Raw genomic sequence first — 19,076 nt, 5'->3', positions numbered from 1 at the left:
AGCTGCTAACTAAGCTAAATAGCTCACAGACACAGGAGAAATTAGTTTTGTGGAGTTCCAATAGTGAGGAATGGGGGGGGGGGGGGGCGGGGGGCTGAGCCCGTCTCTCTCTCTTTATGTTCAATGAAGTAGCCAAACGTTACACTATAAAAACTAACTGGATAGTTAAATTATATAATAAATAATAAATATTGTAAAATCCTTAAGTATGCTATAAGCTATTCTCCCTCTCGTGTGTGTGTGCGTGTATACATTTACTATAGGCTACTCTTTTTGACATTGATTAGGCCAATTAGCTTTAACAAGCATGATTCCTGAGCCTATTTTATTCAAAAGGAAGATATTGATTTAAATAAGTACATGGCCTATATATATAAAAAATACATGCAATTAGGGATGCCCCGATTATGTTTTTTGCCACCGATACCGATCGTCTTTGAGCCATATCGGCCGATACAGATCGTTTTTGCTTTTCTTATAGCAGCTGGCAGCATTATACTGTAGGTCTAACACAGGCATTCTCAAAGTCCAGACTCCGGTCCAGACCGAACCACAACTGTCTCTGGACTCTGAGCAAATGATACTTTTATTGATAATGATATGCATTATCTGTATTATCTGCGAGACAACGCAACAAGTAAAAATTCTCCGCTATCAATAATGCAAGCAGCATCTTTGCATGTAAGACTCCACTGTGTGTGTGCGTCCGTCTACTCTGCTTTGGTCCAATCACATTCCCCCACCCAGTCTGCGAATCAGAGGCAGAGTAGGGCGGGTCTTCACGGAATGCTTGTCGTCTCTTCAGCGAGCTGGGAGTGTACCGGGGCTTGCTCAATGTGAGAGTGGTCCGTGTCGTCCAGCCCTATGAATTTCATGACTTTTCTTGTGATCGCCTTAGCCTTCCTACCAGGGCTCGAAACTTAACAACTATAAGGGCCAACTTGACTTAACAAAAACAATAAAACTATAAGCCCTTGAGGAGGCTGTTACCGGCTAAAAACCTATAGTTGACGCGTATGTGGCCGCTGTTGTATACCGTCTGGTGAAAGGAATGAATGTCCACAAGGTCCGTTCCACTAGTAGTAGTACCCCAAATGGGTTTATTTACCACATAACTAACGTATGCACCAATTGCATGTGATACAAAGCAAATGCCAACGATACCTTCAAAAGAACAAAAAAAACACTATACACTACAAAAAAACGATAACAAAACAACGTGCCGTGTCGACGTGACGACTTGACGGTCAAAAACTGTTTAGCCCTGGCTGCCGGTAACCAAACGCACCTGGCTGTCATCAGTCCCGTTATTCATTAAGTAGCCGAGTATGTCACCTACTGGTGAGCAACGGGCACTGATGCCACAAACTCAATTTGGCAGGCTGCAGGCACACTGTATATAGGCAGAACTCAACATAAATACATAAATCCAAACAAATGCATAAAATATAACATATGGCACTACAACCATGTAAATTGGCTCTTACAACAACGTTGCGTCGTCCACGGGACTATCAAATATTTATTTGGGACGAACACAAATCCTCGCCGGGACGCAGTGGGGACGCAGAGGATTTATTTGGAAAATGTCAACTGTGCCGACCAGGGTTAGAAATTAACATTTTTTTTCAAGGGCTTTTTTTGCCCCCCTTAATTGCTTTTCGGGGGCTTTTTTTTGTATTTCGGGGGCACAACATTTTTATAATGAAAATTAACAAAGATTATAAAACATTGTTGACACTTTTTTTACAGTCTTCGTCCCTATGTTTGATAACGTAATGTTAATGTCTCCATATATAGGGCTCTACGCTAACCTTTTTCCCAAGGAGCACATGTGCTCCTAAATAAAATGTTAATAAATAAAATCTAAATACAAATTTAGGAGCACACAGAAATTTAGGAGCACAGTGACAATTGTTCAAGTAACACACACACACGCACACGATGTGTGACATCATGGCTTGGTTTCATGTTTTGAGGTACCTTCAATTATCTGTAAATAATACATACATACTCTATCTAAATAGATTAAATATTATTGTCCCCGAGTGAGGGCAAGTTGTGTTGTTGTCTTGATATAATAACCGGTTGCCTCTGGATCAATGAATGTCTAATATTGAATAATATTATTAGATATTTTATTTTTAACATCCCTAATTCCAACAGTCAAGAAGCTTGTTTCAAATTGATGAAAAACCCCACACATGCAACGTTTGTGAGTATAGGCTCTGGCCAGATCGATCAATGAAATACGTTGCGCGCTCAGCGCTGTGGAATGAAGGAAATGCGCATCGGGATCGGATTTGGATGTTATTCTTTTGGAGTTGTTACAAATGGAATGGTCTTTCCCCGCCGAACACAAGTTACTTAACGTTACACAGAACACAGGTCGCGCTATGCAGATGCTTAGCGTGCTAACGTTAAGATAGCAGTGTAATGCTTGATGAGAGCAGAGCGCTCTCTCTGTGTTCGCATCCTCTCAAGTGCCTGTAACACGCAGCGGGCCCCGCCTCCCTCCTCCTTGGAACAAACATTCCACCCAAAAACTGAATTTCAGTCCAGTTTCAATCTGAACTATTAACAGCGGAGCTGTTTTGTAATCTTCACAATCACTCGTCTGTCTCGCACACTGCAAGTAAATGATTTTTCCGGTTTGCACACACACATATTATTAGGGGCAATACGAGGGAAATGCTCGCACTGTAGAGCATACATATAATTATATATATAATTAGTAAACTGTCGGGGGCTTTTTTTGCCCCCCTTAACTGATGTTCGAGGGCATTTGGTCAATTTTCGAGGGCATTTTGCCCCAAGCCCCCGTTAATTTCGAACCCTGGCGCCGACTGTCAGTGCGCTTATCACGGTCACTGGCAAATGGCGTCTTCCGAGTGCTCGCTTTGTTGACAGTGCCACGAGAGCACTGCACAAGACCCGCGGACATATATAATGTTTAATAAAAGTTCCCGCGGTACTAGCCATCAGTCAAGGGAGCACTCGCAAACAAATAACGTTAAACACAGCAGAAGATGAAAAACAGACAGACTGACCAACGGGGAATTTTGTTGAATAGTTTATTGGTTTAGAATGGAACTGCATCCGATTCCAACCCTAGTACAACCCTCGAGGCTAAGGTAAGGACACATTTAAATCACAGAGGTGTAATGTTGTCTATTGGAACTGTATACAGTAGTTAGCTTCTAGTTAGCGTTTTAGCTATATAGCTGCTTGCTAGCTAACGTTAGTCCTGTGTGTGTGTGTGTGCTCAAAGCAGCCCGCACCATGTTAGCTAGGTGTATCCGTTATATTGAGGAGGCTTGACAACCGAGGTTCAAAGTTAACTTCACATTTATTGGCTGTTGGTTTACATGTGGCTACGAAAAAAAAAAAAATCACAGCTCAACTGTGTGTCTTGACTTCCTGCCTGGTGTGACATCACACAACAAGTACGGAATCCACAAGGCTCAAATGTCTGTTGTAATGACTATGCTGCCACTGAAGATGTTCAGTTTGGAATATGAATGAACACACTTGTATTCCTTACAGTATCCATGAAATTGGACACTTTGACTACCTTAGATATGTCAGATGATTTCTGTACTTTTCACTACATGTTTTATTACTTCTTAAACTATATTATCAGTCCTTAAAATATTAGAGTTACAAATATCCATAATAATCTACAAGACATCATTAACACTAACAGTATATATATTTTGTATCATAATGATTCTTGTGAAATAAGTTGCCTTTTGACTAAATAGATTTATTTTCTCTTTCTCTACAGAAACAAAGACTGACTTGCTCTCATTCATCACTCACTCACATTGCACAATGTTGTTCTATTGGATTCTATTATATGTTATTACTATTGTATTATCCACATCGTTGCGGGCAAGACCACCCGCATTTCATTGTATACTTGTATGCCGTGACAAATAAAACTCTTGACTTGACACACAAACAAACACACACACACTATTACTGACAATAAAATAAGAAAGGTCTTTCAATATTGTTATTGCTTTGGTTGTTGTTTTGTTGTTACCTGTTGATATAATGTGCCTATTGTTCAAATAAACAATTATTTCAAATACAAATTATTATTTATTTCCTAATCATTTGAATGGTGTCTTTATGGCAATAACAACTATAGACGGAAAAAGTTAAAATAAGACATTTAGATTTGTGGGACGGTTTACATTCACTTTGGGACGGTAACAATTGTATTTCGGGACGGTTCCGGGACGGTGGTGAAAAAAGGTTAGTCTGGAGCCCTGCTTCCTACTATCACGGTTATACGCATGGGTGCACTCTAAAGTGGTTTGCGTTAGCAGCCGTTTGTTTTTAATCTGCCTTTTTCTTTTTACTCCGCGGTAAGCTTAACAAACTCTCCATGCTCCTCTCGGTGATGGGACTTCAAGTGTCTTATTAAATTTGTTGTCGAAACTTTTTACATTGCTTCCCCCACAAGGTATTTTATCCTGGCATACATTGCAGATGGCATTTGTTGCATCTGTCTCAGACACTTTGTAATAGTTCCACACCACCGACATGTTTTAGGATAGTTAACATGAGACAATGACACCAACTCCGCTGAGAATTGGCTCATGTTTTTCACGTCATCAGTCGGTTTTCGCAATCGGGGACTAGAAAGCATTATCGGAATTCCCCAATCTCATATTTATACTGAATATCGGCCGATACCGATCACTGGCCGATTGATCGGGGCATCCCTAATTGTAATCGTATCTCCTGTGCTGACACAAGCACTACTATAGCATGGAGTGGAGAGATAACACACAATACATATAATATCCCTGTTTTTCAGCATTTAGCTACAGGCATGGATACATTGCAGGGTTGTACACTGCGATCATCTCGTCGCAAATTGCCCCCTAATCTGGCCGGTGCGAGTGGAAAATATCATCTGGGGGCAAGCTTGCGAGTAGTGATTGCAACCCTTCATTCGCATTTCACTCCTAAATTAATGCATACAAATTGGATAAAACATTAGCCTACAACCAGGGCATAATGTTGCGGTTGTAATTTCATTAGACAGACCAGCGCGGACCTTTAATAACATGCAATTTGATTGACACGAGCAATGGGCTAACGTTAGTTGCTATCCACGGTATCCATTAGGATTATGCTAAGCTAACTAGCGTTAGCTGCTGCTAACCCTGGACACCAGTCAAAGCGGACTCCACAACACTAGTTCCATTCGGGAGGAAAGGGGGTGGGTTATATTGACAACGCTTGACAACAGAAGTTTAAACATAACTTCATATTTATTGGTTATTCGTTTCTGTTACTGTATATCATCCACTTTCCATCTCCGTCTGTTAAACGCTTCCTGTTTACATTCGAGTGTGACGTCATCACCTACGGCAGCTTAGACGATCAAAACGCGAACCTAGAACAAAACCCGGGGGGGGGCTGGCTCTCTCATTCGTTCTCGCCCCCTCTCTCTCTCTCTCTCTCTCGCTCTGATTGAAAACTTTATTAACAGATTGCAGAATGGGTACAATACAGTACAGCTCTCTCTACATTCAATGATTTAAAGTAGCCAAACGTTACAGACAGTATAAATACTAACTGGATAGTTGATGATAAACATTTAATTTCATTATCTGAAATATTCTTTAATCATTAAGTCTGCTATAAGCCATTATCCCTTTGTGTGTGTGATTATTATTTTCTCACAGTAGTGTGTATATATATATATATGTGCGTGTGTGTGTGTGTGTGTGTGTGTGTGTTTGGCTAAAGTGGATAGAAAACACAGTACTGTGCAAAAAAAAGGCACCCAAAAGTTTTTATATAAATAGTCTTAGATGTAAATACATTTTTTATTAGTGTGTCAGTAGACTACTCTTAGTACATTTTCATTAAATTATTTTTTAAAGCATCTTCATGGTTTAATAATGCAAACATATGTTGCAGGGACTTATTATAATCATCATATTGGCGTGACTGTATGCATCAAAGGGTTAAATCAAGCATTTTTAAGTGCTTTAGAGGAAATGTCAAAATATTGCGATATATATCGTGTATCGTGATATGGCCAAAAAAGATTGCGATATCATTTAGAGGCCATATCGCCCAGCCCTACTATAATGGTAAAATAGTTATTTAAAAATGTGCCCCTAAAAAAAATATTCTTTGCCCCTAAATTTCTCATTTAGGGGCAAGTGTGCCCCTAGTGAAAAAGCTTAGCGTACAGCCCTGCATTGTATCATGTAATGATAAATAATGTCATAGTAACGGGCGGGTGTTATAAGATAAGAATAAACTTGATTGTCCCCGCGGGGCCAATTTACTTGGAACATCAGTGATGCATCTGTCTGCGATAACAGTGTAAACAAAGAAGAAAAAATATATACAATCATTCATTCAGTTAGTAAAAAGGACTTCAGACAAATATGACAATACATAGAGACGTACAACCATAATACATAAGTACCGTACTTTTCGGACTATAAGCCGCGGCTTTTTCCCCCATTTTTCGACCCTGCGGCTTATATAACGGTGCGGCTTATATGTGGACAAAACCCGAAAATCGAAATATTGCTTTTTTTACTGCATTGAAATGTTATTTATCTGTTCCCTTATTTACTTAATACAACTTGTAAATGAGTTAATTCTTGTTATTTGTCCAACAGTATTGTGTCCCAATGGGAGTCATTCTCTGTAGAGTCAGAGGTGTGGGGGACACAACAGCGACGCAGCTTAAAGCTCAATATAAGATTGCACCGCCACCCACAGAATCGAGAAAGAGCAATCAATCTGTCAATCCTTTCCGTGTCGGGTGAGGTTTCCTGTGTTGAGTCAAATTAAGCCGCAGGTTCCACTCCTTACATATGGTAATTAAACATTAAAACACATGCGGCTTATAGTCGAGTGCAGCTTATATATGTACACATCATTCAATTTAGCTGCTGCGGCTTATAGTCAGGTGCGGCTTATAGTGCGAGAAGTACGGTAGGTAAACTCATTTCAAAAGCTTCAAAAAGTTTCATATTGCACCCTGCCCTAATTAAATTACAACATGTCATGGGGCTACCCCATGCCCTATAATGGTTGCCTCAGTGCTCACAGTCTTAATTGGTTTAGCCCTGGTCCCCACATGTGGTCATCAGTGATGTACCTGAACGCGTTCAATGAACAATCGTTCATGAACGCGTTCGTATTTTGGGCGAACGTGAACTGAACGTACTGTATATCCGCTAAATGAACGTAATTGAGAATGCGTTCATTCTCAGCACTGTATAACGGCGTTCAAAAGTGCGTTCATTCTTAGAACTATTATAAAGATGTGCCAGATTTCATATGCATTTCAGCCGAAAACAGTTCAAACACACCGTAAACAGGCTTCAAAACTATGCGGGAAAACCACCCGATCTGGCAACGAGCCTGTCACCCCCTGGCTACGTCATCAGACTCCTCCTCACACCAAGCAGTGGAACAGCAGAATCGGCGAGCAGAAGCCGAGAGCTGCAGCAGCACTCGCTCAGAGTCAGACTCCCTCTAAGACGTCGGCGTATGAGCATTTAAAATAGTTTAACGGTAAAGTCAGTACTGACTCAGACGGAAAAAATCGAACGTTTGTCTGTAAACTTTGTCCACCCGGTTTGAAGAAGCAAGTCCGTACATCGACAGCAAACCTTAAACGGCACATTGAGAATATTATGCAAACGTCCGGTTTTAGTTTTCATAATAAAGACAATTCAAGCAAAGTTTTTCCTCATGTTTATGAAAATATACTGTAGAGATGAAAGCTGCAGCAAAGCGTTATGGAAATGCCAGTATTCCGATTGCTGTCTGTGGTTCAATAATTTTTACAAATAATAGCTCGCAGCAACATATTGAAAAAAACAAAATGGGCCGTTCAATATCTCCTTTATGTTCGAAATGTCAAACAGATCTGGGTACCTACTATCACTACTTTTGGGAATGTAAGTGTTTATCCAAGTTCTGGGGCCAAGTGGCATGTGAGTTAAGCAACATTTTCAAACTAAACTTCTACTTTCAGCCTGGAAATGCATTCTGATAAACTGGATTAAGGATAAGCCTCCATCTATACAAATGTGGTATAGAGAGATCTTCGGTGTGCTACCCCATGAAAGACTGTGCAATGCATAGAGGCAACAACGCTTCCTTTCAGAAGGTGTGGGCCCCACTATTAAGACTATTTTCCTGCTGATCCTTCTAAAGGCCCAATGCCCCATTGTATGGACAGACCTAGGATAGACAAAAATAAATATATGTATGTCTACATGTGAATGGGCTCGAGGCAAGTGCAATCAGTGGCGGCTCTACCACTAGGGGCGCTAGGGCGCCGACCCACCTGCTGGCCAGCTGCTGTTAAATCAGAGAACAAGACAATAAAACTTTTTCGTTTTTGTGTTTTATAGCCCTATAAATAATATAAACATGTTTAAAATTAATAATATTTACTCATTTTAAGTATGTTTGTATTTCCAATGCACAATATAACGTTATTATCTAAATTAAAAAAACATCGTTTTCATGGGCAGGAAGTGACGTTTTTTTTTTATTTTTTTGTATTTCTCGCCCGGGCAAGAAGCGATAGCGCTCTGCGTGCGCGTCACAGTTTGATCGCTGTCTCCGTCACAGCCAATCAGTGCATACGGCGTTGTGCGTTGAAATATGACTATTATGTTGGAATCCGAGCGCGATTTGAAGCGGTCTAGCCAGCAGCGTGTGAACTTCCGTGAAGAATTTCCATAGCCGCATTTCGCGGAGACGCTCTCTGATTGGCCGACGCGATGCCAGTTTTTTTCCATTGCCGCATTTCTCGGGTTGGCTAAGGCTTAGAGAGAGAATGCAACACACTCGTCGACTCGTCAACAACAACAGCAACTACACTGAGCTTAGGCACTCTTTCAAAGTTGGTTAAGGTTAGAGTTTGTCTTAGAGCATGGCGATAGAATGCCAGGTAGTTTGCAGGCTGTTCGAGGCGGAAATGGACAAAGACGCAGCTCTTGGCTAACTAACAACAAGCTATATTAATATGGATGCAGTGTGGAGGGACATGTATGGACCAGGGTTTCCGTTAGAATTTTTTTTTGCAGGTCTGAGTGTCCGGTAGATTTCAATCTACCGGACAAATGGGATAAATTCCGGTCAGAGTTTATTGAGCTTAAAAACAATTGATATGCCTATATAAAGAATGACATCATCAAGGCATTTATAATATTTTAACTTAAAACTAGGCTACTTTTGCGTATATACAGTCATTAATATATTCCAAATAAAATAAGTCCCTCGAGACTTCGTGCTGCTGCCGACTTGAGGTGTCGGTGGGCAGTCTGCCCGACCTTAATAAACAGCAGTCTGTTATAATCACATTTTTATGAGCTAACGAATTCCGTTATATTGGACATTTATATTAATTATATCAAGCGAAGAACTGAGAAATTTGGCAGAGAGAGACGGCAACATTATCGTGGGTTTGCGTGATTTATATCTCCACCTCCCAACGACTTGGTGCTGGTCATAATGTCCTGTGAAAATAATTCCCTCTAAACACAATTTGATTATTTGAATTGTATTAAAATAGGCTAAAATTAAATAGCCTATGCGGTGAACGAAACAATCATTTGTTTCATCGTTGCTTCACCAAGCAGCCGGTCTAATAATGACATTCTGTTGTCAGCGCGAGCTGGCTGCTGATATATTTACGTGAAGCATGGAGCAGCAGTGTTTTTAGGTCCGGTCTGGAAACCGCTCAGCAGCGCCCCCACCCAACAGCTGAATTGCCAATGGCTGAATTGGAGTACTGCACCCTGCCGGCCGGCAGATGGATGCTTCTCGCAAATATATCAGCAGCCAGCTCGCGCTGACAAGACAATGTCATTATTAGACCGGCTGCTTAATGATTGTTTGTTTCGTTCATTGCATAGGCTATTTAATTTTAGCCTATTTTAATACAATTCAAATAATCTAATTGTGTTTAGAGGGAATTATTTTCACCGGACATTATGACCGGAGAGATTAAATATGTCGGACTTCAACAGATTTTGCCAGTCAAATACCGGTAATTACCGGCTAACGGAAACGCTGGTATGGACAATGGATGGACATCAACACAGGCTGGATGGACAATGCCATGGAGTGGATATACTTTATCAACAAGCCAACAACAAGGTAGATTAGCGATCTTAACTCTAGTTTAATACATGATACGTTGTCTACTGATGCCGCATAACGTTACAGCTACTGCTAGCTGTTAGCTCCGTTAGCTTAGCTGGCCACTTAGTGCATGGAAACGGAGTAACGTTAACGTTTAAACGTTATGTCGAGGTCATACAATACTACAGTCGACATAAGGTTAACGTTACCCCGTTTCCATGAAGTGTTTAAATAGCAGCAATCTTGTTGAAAATGTAACTACTAAAATGCTCTCTCTCCAGTGGCGGCTCTACCACTAGGGGCGCTAGGGCGCCGACCCACCTGCTGGCCAGCTGCTGTTAAATCAGAGAACAAGACAATAAAACTTTTTCGTTTTTGTGTTTTATAGCCCTATAAATAATATAAACATGTTTAAAATTAATAATATTTACTCATTTTAAGTATGTTTGTATTTCCAATGCACAATATAACGTTATTATCTAAATAAAAAAAACATCGTTTTCATGGGCAGGAAGTGAAGTTTTTTTTTATTTTTTCGTATTTCTCGCCCGGGCAAGAAGCGATAGCGCTCTGCGTGCGCGTCACAGTTTGATCGCTGTCTCCGTCACAGCCAATCAGTGCATACGGCGTTGTGCGTTGAAATATGACTATTATGTTGGAATCCGAGCGCGATTTGAAGCGGTCTAGCCAGCAGCGTGTGAACTTCCGTGAAGAATTTCCATAGCCGCATTTCGCGGAGACGCTCTCTGATTGGCCGACGCGATGCCAGTTTTTTTCCATTGCCGCATTTCTCGGGTTGGCTAAGGCTTAGAGAGAGAATGCAACACACTCGTCGACTCGTCAACAACAACAGCAACTACACTGAGCTTAGGCACTCTTTCAAAGTTGGTTAAGGTTAGAGTTTGTCTTAGAGCATGGCGATAGAACACCAGGTAGTTTGCAGGCTGTTCGAGGCGGAAATGGACAAAGACACAGCTCTTGGCTAACTAACAACAAGCTATATTAATATGGATGCAGTGTGGAGGGACATGTATGGACAATGGATGGACATCAACACAGGCTGGATGGACAATGCCATGGAGTGGATATACTTTATCAACAAGCCAACCACAAGGTAGATTAGCGATCTTAACTCTAGTTTAATACATGATACGTTGTCTACTGATGCCGCATAACGTTGTAACGTTACAGCTACTGCTAGCTGTTAGCTCCGTTAGCTTAGCTGGCCACTTAGTGCATGGAAACGGAGTAACGTTAACGTTTAAACGTTATGTCGAGGTCATACAATACTACAGTCGACATAAGGTTAACGTTACCCCGTTTCCATGAAGTGTTTAAATAGCAGCAATCTTGTTGAAAATGTAACTACTAAAATGCTCTCTCTCTCGCTCTCTCTCTCTCTCTCGCTCTCGCTCTCATTTCGCCGCATGTGGGACATAACCACTCAGACAATGAATGGTAACTTGTTTAAAATAACGAGCTTTACAAATGTGTTTATTATTGAATGGATCTGACATCATCTGAGAGAGAGAGAGAGCGAGAGAGAGAGAGCGAGAGAGAGAGGGAGAGAGCTGTGCGTGTTTGTGTTGCTGCTGATGCATAATGAATGAATGGTGAGTTGTTTAAAATGACAACATACATGTGTTAATTATTTGATTTGATTGATCCGAGAGACAGAGAGATCGTCTATGTTTGAATGAATGAATGAATGAGAACTTTATTAACAGATTGCAGAATGGGTACAATACAGTACGGCTCAATACACACAATTGTTAAGGGGATGCAGACCAGAGAAAGACGTTCGTCTTGTTTACATCAGGGTCCCAGATTTTCGATTCATATCGATAGTTTAATAGCTAGCCTTGGCTCGTTTAACAATATGCAAAATATGTGTACAGCCCTGTACTCATACTGAAGTTATTCTTGGTATATAATAGGTCTGATTGTGTAACGAATCGATTCCACGTCGCGCTGTGTGTGAGAGAGAGAAGGAGAGAGGGAGAGATCTGCCTGTGTTTGTAGACGGGCGAGTTTTATTTCTAACTTTTCTATTTATATATTGTGTTTCAAGTTGTGAATTAGAGTCTAGACTATACTTTATTTGACTGGTTGTGTGTTGTTGTAGTAACAGCTGAGCGACTCGTTCATAAGAGCCGATTCATTGCAGTGAGCGTGAGTCGAATCGCTCACGTCTTGCCATGAGTGTTGCGTGGTACTGTACTGTACATGTTTGCATTTTGCAAAATGTTTGGTATAGCGCCCCTAGTGGCGAAGTACCCAGCGGCCGCTAGTGAGTGCAATACTGTACAGTGAAGAAGACAAACCTTCTGTTAAATTATAAACATGTTATGTGGATTTAAAGTAAATTAATGTGTTAACAAATGTCCTGTTTGTCTGTGCTCCCACTTGGTTCCTTGTAGAATCTCTGGCTGCCCAACCAGAACTGGGAGAGGCCAAAGCCTTTTCTGGAGGAGAGATTTGGAAGGAACCAAGTGTGGTAGAGTACAGGGGGGGGGGTTCATAATGAGAAGGGAATAGGCTAATGAAGCACCCTAAACACTGTTTAGCGTTTTGTGATGGTAGATCAGTATGGAGTGATGTATCCATCTTATACAGAATTATTGAATGTATAAAATAATGTCTGTATTTATTAATTGATTGTTGCGTTTTTGGTTTGTCCCTGTAGGAGGAGCTTCCAGGATAAAGCCGGGGATGGAAGCTCCTCTCAGGGAGAAGTAGAAGCAGGCTTGGAGAGAGACTCAGCCGTGCTGGAGCAAGTTCCCTTAGCCAAGGGCCTAGTTGTTGATATTTTGTTTATAGAAAGTGTAATCTTTTTGTATTTAATTATGATAAATATGGTTTTGCCCGTTTTTCCCACTGGTGAGCAAAAGAACAAAGATAATAAAAACCAACCACCGGGTGATGACAACCTGCCTCTTGACTAAGGTTTTTCCACTGCTTGGCCACATCCTCACACAACAGATTAAGAAAGAAAGAGGTGACAGCCCACTGTTAGGTGGCACCTCAAAGAAATCAACCTCTATTATTATTTAGGAGAGCGATGGATATAGGAAGGAAGGAGAGCTTGTAGCGGTTGCTCTTATATCTACTTTCTCTGAACTGTCTCCCCGAGGGAAGAACTTCATATTCGGGATAAAGATTATGAGAAGGGTCCTATAAGATTCTCGGTGCCTGGCTGACCACTACTTTCTCTAAGATAGATTGGAGTGACGGATACTTGGTGTTTTCCGGTCACCTTCATCGCTGCTTTCACTAGCCTTTCAATCTTCGACTTACACTGTACTGTGAGCGTACCAAACCACGCCCCATCTCATCAGGCTTTCTAGGACAGCTTTATAAAATGCGGTCATGATCGCTGTGCTCACACCAAACAGTCTGAGACTATGGAGGAAGTGCAGTCGTTGGGCTAGTTTGGAACACAGAACATCAACATGTACATCCCATTTCAGTCGATTATCCATGTGGATTCCTAGGTATTTATATGATGCAAGTGCAACCTGCTCTATATCACAGTTGCCAATTACCACAGGGTCATGTACTCTCATTTCTCTGGGGTCATAGATCTCTTTGGTTTTGGTGGTATTGAGAATGAGATGATGTCTCTCACACAGGGCACGAAATTAACTTTGACTCACCGGCCAGTGGCGGGTAGATGGGGAAATTCTACCCGCCAAGCATATTTCTTACCGGCCAAAAAAAATACGCATTTGTGCGTCACATATATACATTTTTTTCAGTACATTTCAAGTAGATAAGCTATTACGGTGAAGAATAGACACTTAAAGAGGCCAGAGTTAAATGTGTACTCTCTCTCTCTCTCTGAAGTGACTTCTCGCTATCTGCAAACAGCTCCACTGTCTGTGTGTATACTTAGTAGCCTCCAGATGCAGCCAGGATTCTCCGGCGCTGCAGCTGGACCCTATTGGTCAAATCACATTCAGCATGCCCTCAGCTCGAATACGCATCGAATCAATGTTATAAGACATTGATATCAGGAGCTATCTGTAGCTACTGCTAGCCGGCTAGATAACGTTAAGACAACGCCTCAGTGAACTATTTAGTTTACTGGGACATATAGAGCTAACGTGAGCTAACGTTGCCTACCGAGTAGGGGTGGGAATCGCCAGTTTCATCACGATACGATATCGATTCTTTGGACAACGATACGATATTTTCCGATATCGCAAAGTCTGCCACGATACGATACGATTCGATTCAGGTGCCTGCGATCGATATGAGACGATATTATATGCCCATTTAACACAATCGGTAACATTTAAATCAACAAAAAAAAAGGCAATGGAAATATCATTTGACATTTATATTTTTGATCTCTTCCAGACATTTAAATGAAAAATACTCTATTGTTTTTAACCCTTTAATCGCCATGGACGAGTTAACACGTCATTCTCCGCCATGCTTAATCTGCCAATGACGCCGTAACACGTCATTGAGATCAATATTTCAAAAATCTGTGATGGCAATCATATTTCACCCACGGAGACTTGAGATCTCCTGTTGATCTCCTCTCAACTCTCCAACGGTTCAAGAGCGCCATCTGGTGGCCGATCGGCGGATCGCCCAAAAACAGCAAACCGGAAACAGAAAGTCGTGCTCATCCAAATTCGGTCCGCCACTCGCTATAGCTCCCGGGGCTCCATCTCGACACACTGGATAATCAATCGCTCACCCTAACTCAATAAACAACGTTATTTGGACGTATATAGTATTATACAACCTGGAAATGTTTCATCTAGATCAACATCCCATAATAGGAAACTTTCTACTCCAAGCTGATCACCCAACGGCCCGAGGAGACTGGGGTAAGTTTCAGCGTTTATTATTACCGTGTTCGATACAAACTGCTCTGATGATCATATCACCCACACTACATGAATCATCTAACGTTGGCCACGGAATTATAAACGACCCCCCCCCCCATCCGGTCAACATCAGATGATGAGTAGTAACTTCTAGAAGCACATACATTTGAAATTTTTTATCTGGCGCCGATCGCTATCAAACTATTTGATCAATATAATGCATTTAGGGCTATAAATCACGTTCTGCAGAATGCTGCAGAAAACGATAAAAACATATTTATACTTTAGACCGTATTTTAGTATGAATATGTGAATGAAAAAGTAGAACGTTGCTACATCCTAAACGATAGATAATTGACGTTGAATGGGCCATAGTAATGTCAATTTAGCAATACAATTTAAAAAGTTATAGCCCTGCAAAGAAGGGGAACTTCTCGATAGACAAATAGAGCTGGCAGAGGATGGTATAAGGATGTACATAAGCGTGGCAGAGAAAGGGTTAATACAAATAGACCTCCTGTTCACCGTTTTTGGTTCGTTTTGCTATTTTTTCCGATATTAATATCCTATCACAGCGCTGTATTTTGGCTGGAAAAGGCATATTGGGAGTCAGAAGGTGCAGTACCGGCTAGATCCTGTTAGCCCCATCTCGATAATGCAGTAATCCCCCCTCCTTCCCAGTCCCTAGTGGACCTCTGCTGTGCTCTCTATCGCTCTATCAGCTTAGCTTAGTTAGCTCACGCTAACGCAACGTTAATTTCGGTATTTAACGCGACGTGGGCATAAAGGAATGGCGAGGATGGAAAGCATGTTAGATGCATTTGACCCCTTGTGGGGAAAAAAACAACAGGCACTTATTTCGGGCAAAATAGGCGGACTCTGAAGCCACTCTGTCTAACGTCTACACACGCTGAGCTGCGCTGAGCTACTGTTGTTGTTGCTGCAGCCGGGCGGATATGCTCACGAGGGGATTTTCAAAATAAGAGCATCATATGAACCGAACGTTGCTAACTGCCGGAGCTATCGATATGACTGGAGCTGCGCTTGGGGCGGAAATGAGACCCGCACAGGATTGTCAAAATAAGAGTATCGATATGAACTACACGCCAGGTGGTGGGCAGACCTCTCAGTGTCACTCGCCAAACCTAAAATATGCCCGCCATTGGCGGGTGGCGGGCTCTAATTTCGTGCCCTGCTCTCACAGTAACACCAGACCTGAAAGGAGTCGATCTCTTTAAAGTAAGTAGAGGGGCAGTCGCCAGCCTTCAATAGGATTAGAATAAATGTGTCGTCTGAACATTTCATGACATGATTGTTAGGCTGACTGCTGCTACACTCATTGGTGTACAGTGTAAATAGGAGAGGGGAGCTCACCACACCTTGAGGCACCCCGGTGCTGCAGAATTTTACCCCAGAGAGTGTGTCATTCACCTTGACTTGTGTCCTGTTGGTAAGAAGAGAATAGAACCATTTGATTATTGAGGGGTTTATCCCCATAAGCTTCTGGACAAGCAGGTGAGGGAGAACAGTAGGGGTGGACGTATAAACGGTATAAGCGGTATGGATTTTGATTATACCTTCATACCTTGTGACCGGTAGACTAGAGCAGCTAGTCACAGCAGTAGCAATGACGTTAACGTTACTTGACGATTCACTCAACGTTTGCAGTGGTCGTTGCATAGTGTTTAATTGTACTGAGTTTTTCTCCACTATAGTTTGGGCATTTCAATTTGGCTAAGGAGGCCGAGATGAGCTAAAATCTGCAAATAGCACCCGTTCGCCGTTATATTATTTCAAGATAATAAAGTAGCTATAATGAGTCAATAAATAAAAAGCAGTAATGGTATGTAGGTTACTCACCCTACTCATGTACAGTAGGCATCCACACTACACAGCATTTATAGATATAAATAAAAGGTCATGGCTCATCTACTCTGGGTATTCAGTAGGTGGTCTCAAAGAGGCAACTACCCATGTGACCTGAGGATACTAGTAAAACATTTTGAAATATTCAATTGCAAATAGGGCTGCACGAAATAAAAGAAATCGCGATTCATACATCTATGCGATCTCATTTCTAAATGACGACAATTCTGATGTATTTGCATCAAAATGGAGATCCGTTGCATTAAAACACTCGCTCCTATTCCCCTATGCATTCACGTCATGCTGCATTCACGTGTTGACTTATTTGCTTCTAAACAATCCCAGTTGCCATATCAATCACTTACACGATGTAAAGCAAAACACGCTATTAACTCAACATTCACGTTACTCACATTGCCATCATTGCGTCCGATAACCAGTGGCGGCTGGTGAAAAATATTCGAGGAGGAGCGGTGCCATATTCAATCAGTTGCAGTAACTACTAGGGGTGGAACGGTACGCATTCGAACCGTACACCGTTCGGTACGACCTCCACGATTCGGGACATGTGTGTATTGTTCGGTTATAACGTTAGCTCGTGGCTCACGCTAGTGGCTAACAGTGGAAACGCTCACAGCGAAGTGACTCCACGACACCAGTTCCATTAGTAGGGAAGATGTTCAAAGATAACTTCACATTTATTGGCTGTTTGTTTATATTATATCATCAGGGCTTCTCCTTCCAACGCAGTGTTGTGTTGCTGTTGATTATTTACTTCCTTGTGTGACGTCACTTCAAATACGACTACCAAGACACTCAAAAAGCTAGGTAGGTACCATGCAGTGAAAAGCGGCATAAGAGAATACTTCATAATGTTTCATGCAATTAAAAAAGGAAATATTTATTTAGTACTTATTTATTTCATTTTAAATAACTGACTTTTCTTTTTTGATAAGAAAGTCTAGTGCTGGTTGAGCATATGCATACTTTATGTTTTACATTTTGTCATTTAGCTGACGCTTTTATCCAAAACGACTTACACGTTTTGTACAACAAGACAGCAGGAAGGGTACAACTCTTATCAGCTGAGTAGCAATGTTCATCAAAGTGTTGAGTGCTATCGTGTAGGTTAGTATATTAGGAAAAGTGCATGACATTATGTTGCATTATGCATTATGTTGATGGCCTTTGTCTATAATGTGGCCACAAAAATAGAAAAGGTTTAATAATTTTGTTTGTTTGCACTAAGTTAATACTTTGACAAATGTTGCCTATATTTTTCAGTCAGTTCGGTCTTTGTGTGCCAAACATTATTAAAAGGTAAACCTTTTTTTTTACCAAATAAACGAGAAGCATGTTTAAATCAGCAATGCCTCCCCTCTCTCTCCTAGCTCTAACCGTCACTGTCAAAATAATGTGCCGGATGTCAAACTGCCTCATTCTTTCAGTTTTTGCATGACTACGTCCTTGAGAATAACTGAAACGTTGGATTTTTTTACGCTATATATTAGGGCTGCACGATTAATCGATTTTTTATCAAAATCGCGATTTGGAATGATGCAATTATCAAATCGCAAAAAATAAACCAGGAAGTCCCATTGATCGGTTTAGGAGAGGGAGGTAAGGGGTTTTAGATTGTGTGTTGTGAAGTTTAGACTTCAGAGAGGGAGAGTAAAGTACAGGAAAAAAAGGTACCGTTGGGTACCGGTTAGAGCTGCCGCGATTACCGCATTACCGCGGTATCGCTGTTACATCACGGCCACCGCAGAGTAGGCTGAATACCGCATCACCGCTGGATAATAATAATAATAATAAAGTACCCTCCTCTCGTTGGGCTTGCGGCTCTGCAGATATACCCTACTCCTCTATCGAGGTTCCAAGCGACCCTATTAGGTACCAGAAAAGTCACGTGAAACATTGCAGACCACTGATTGGTCAGAAGAGAGACGCGTCACACGTTGGGAGCGTCCTGCAGTTTTTTTACATCCTGAATGTCAGCCATTGATCAGAGCTCATCACAATACGGCTAATAACGTTAGCTTTAGCTCCCCGCCGGAGTGGACTACCATCGCTCCTCAGGAGTACTAAACGAGACATAATGATTTTACTGTCTGCAACGAATGTTATAATAAAAGCCCTTCGTTCTACACACTTGTCTGATTGAAAACTTTATTAACAGACCGCAGAATGGGACAACTCAGCACGTTC

At 41.4% G+C, this 19,076-nt stretch overlaps 1 long non-coding RNA gene across 1 annotated transcript in view; it reads right to left on the bottom strand.

Annotated features, from left to right (window-relative positions):
* The window catches only part of LOC311248476, a 32,481-nt gene extending 16,035 nt beyond the window's left edge, over positions 1-16,446 (bottom strand). Inside the window, exon 1 of the long non-coding RNA XR_014620950.1 lies at positions 16,382-16,446. This is a non-coding gene — a long non-coding RNA (uncharacterized lncRNA). The remainder of the gene's footprint in view (positions 1-16,381) is intronic.
* Positions 16,447-19,076: the final 2,630 nt, after the last annotated feature.

Source organism: Notolepis coatsorum, assembly GCF_963971535.1.
Source record: "Notolepis coatsorum genome assembly, chromosome: 2".
Classification (NCBI taxonomy): domain Eukaryota; kingdom Metazoa; phylum Chordata; class Actinopteri; order Aulopiformes; family Paralepididae; genus Notolepis; species Notolepis coatsorum.
Note: the sequence above shows the minus strand (reverse complement) of the source record. Positions and strands in the feature narration are given on the sequence as shown.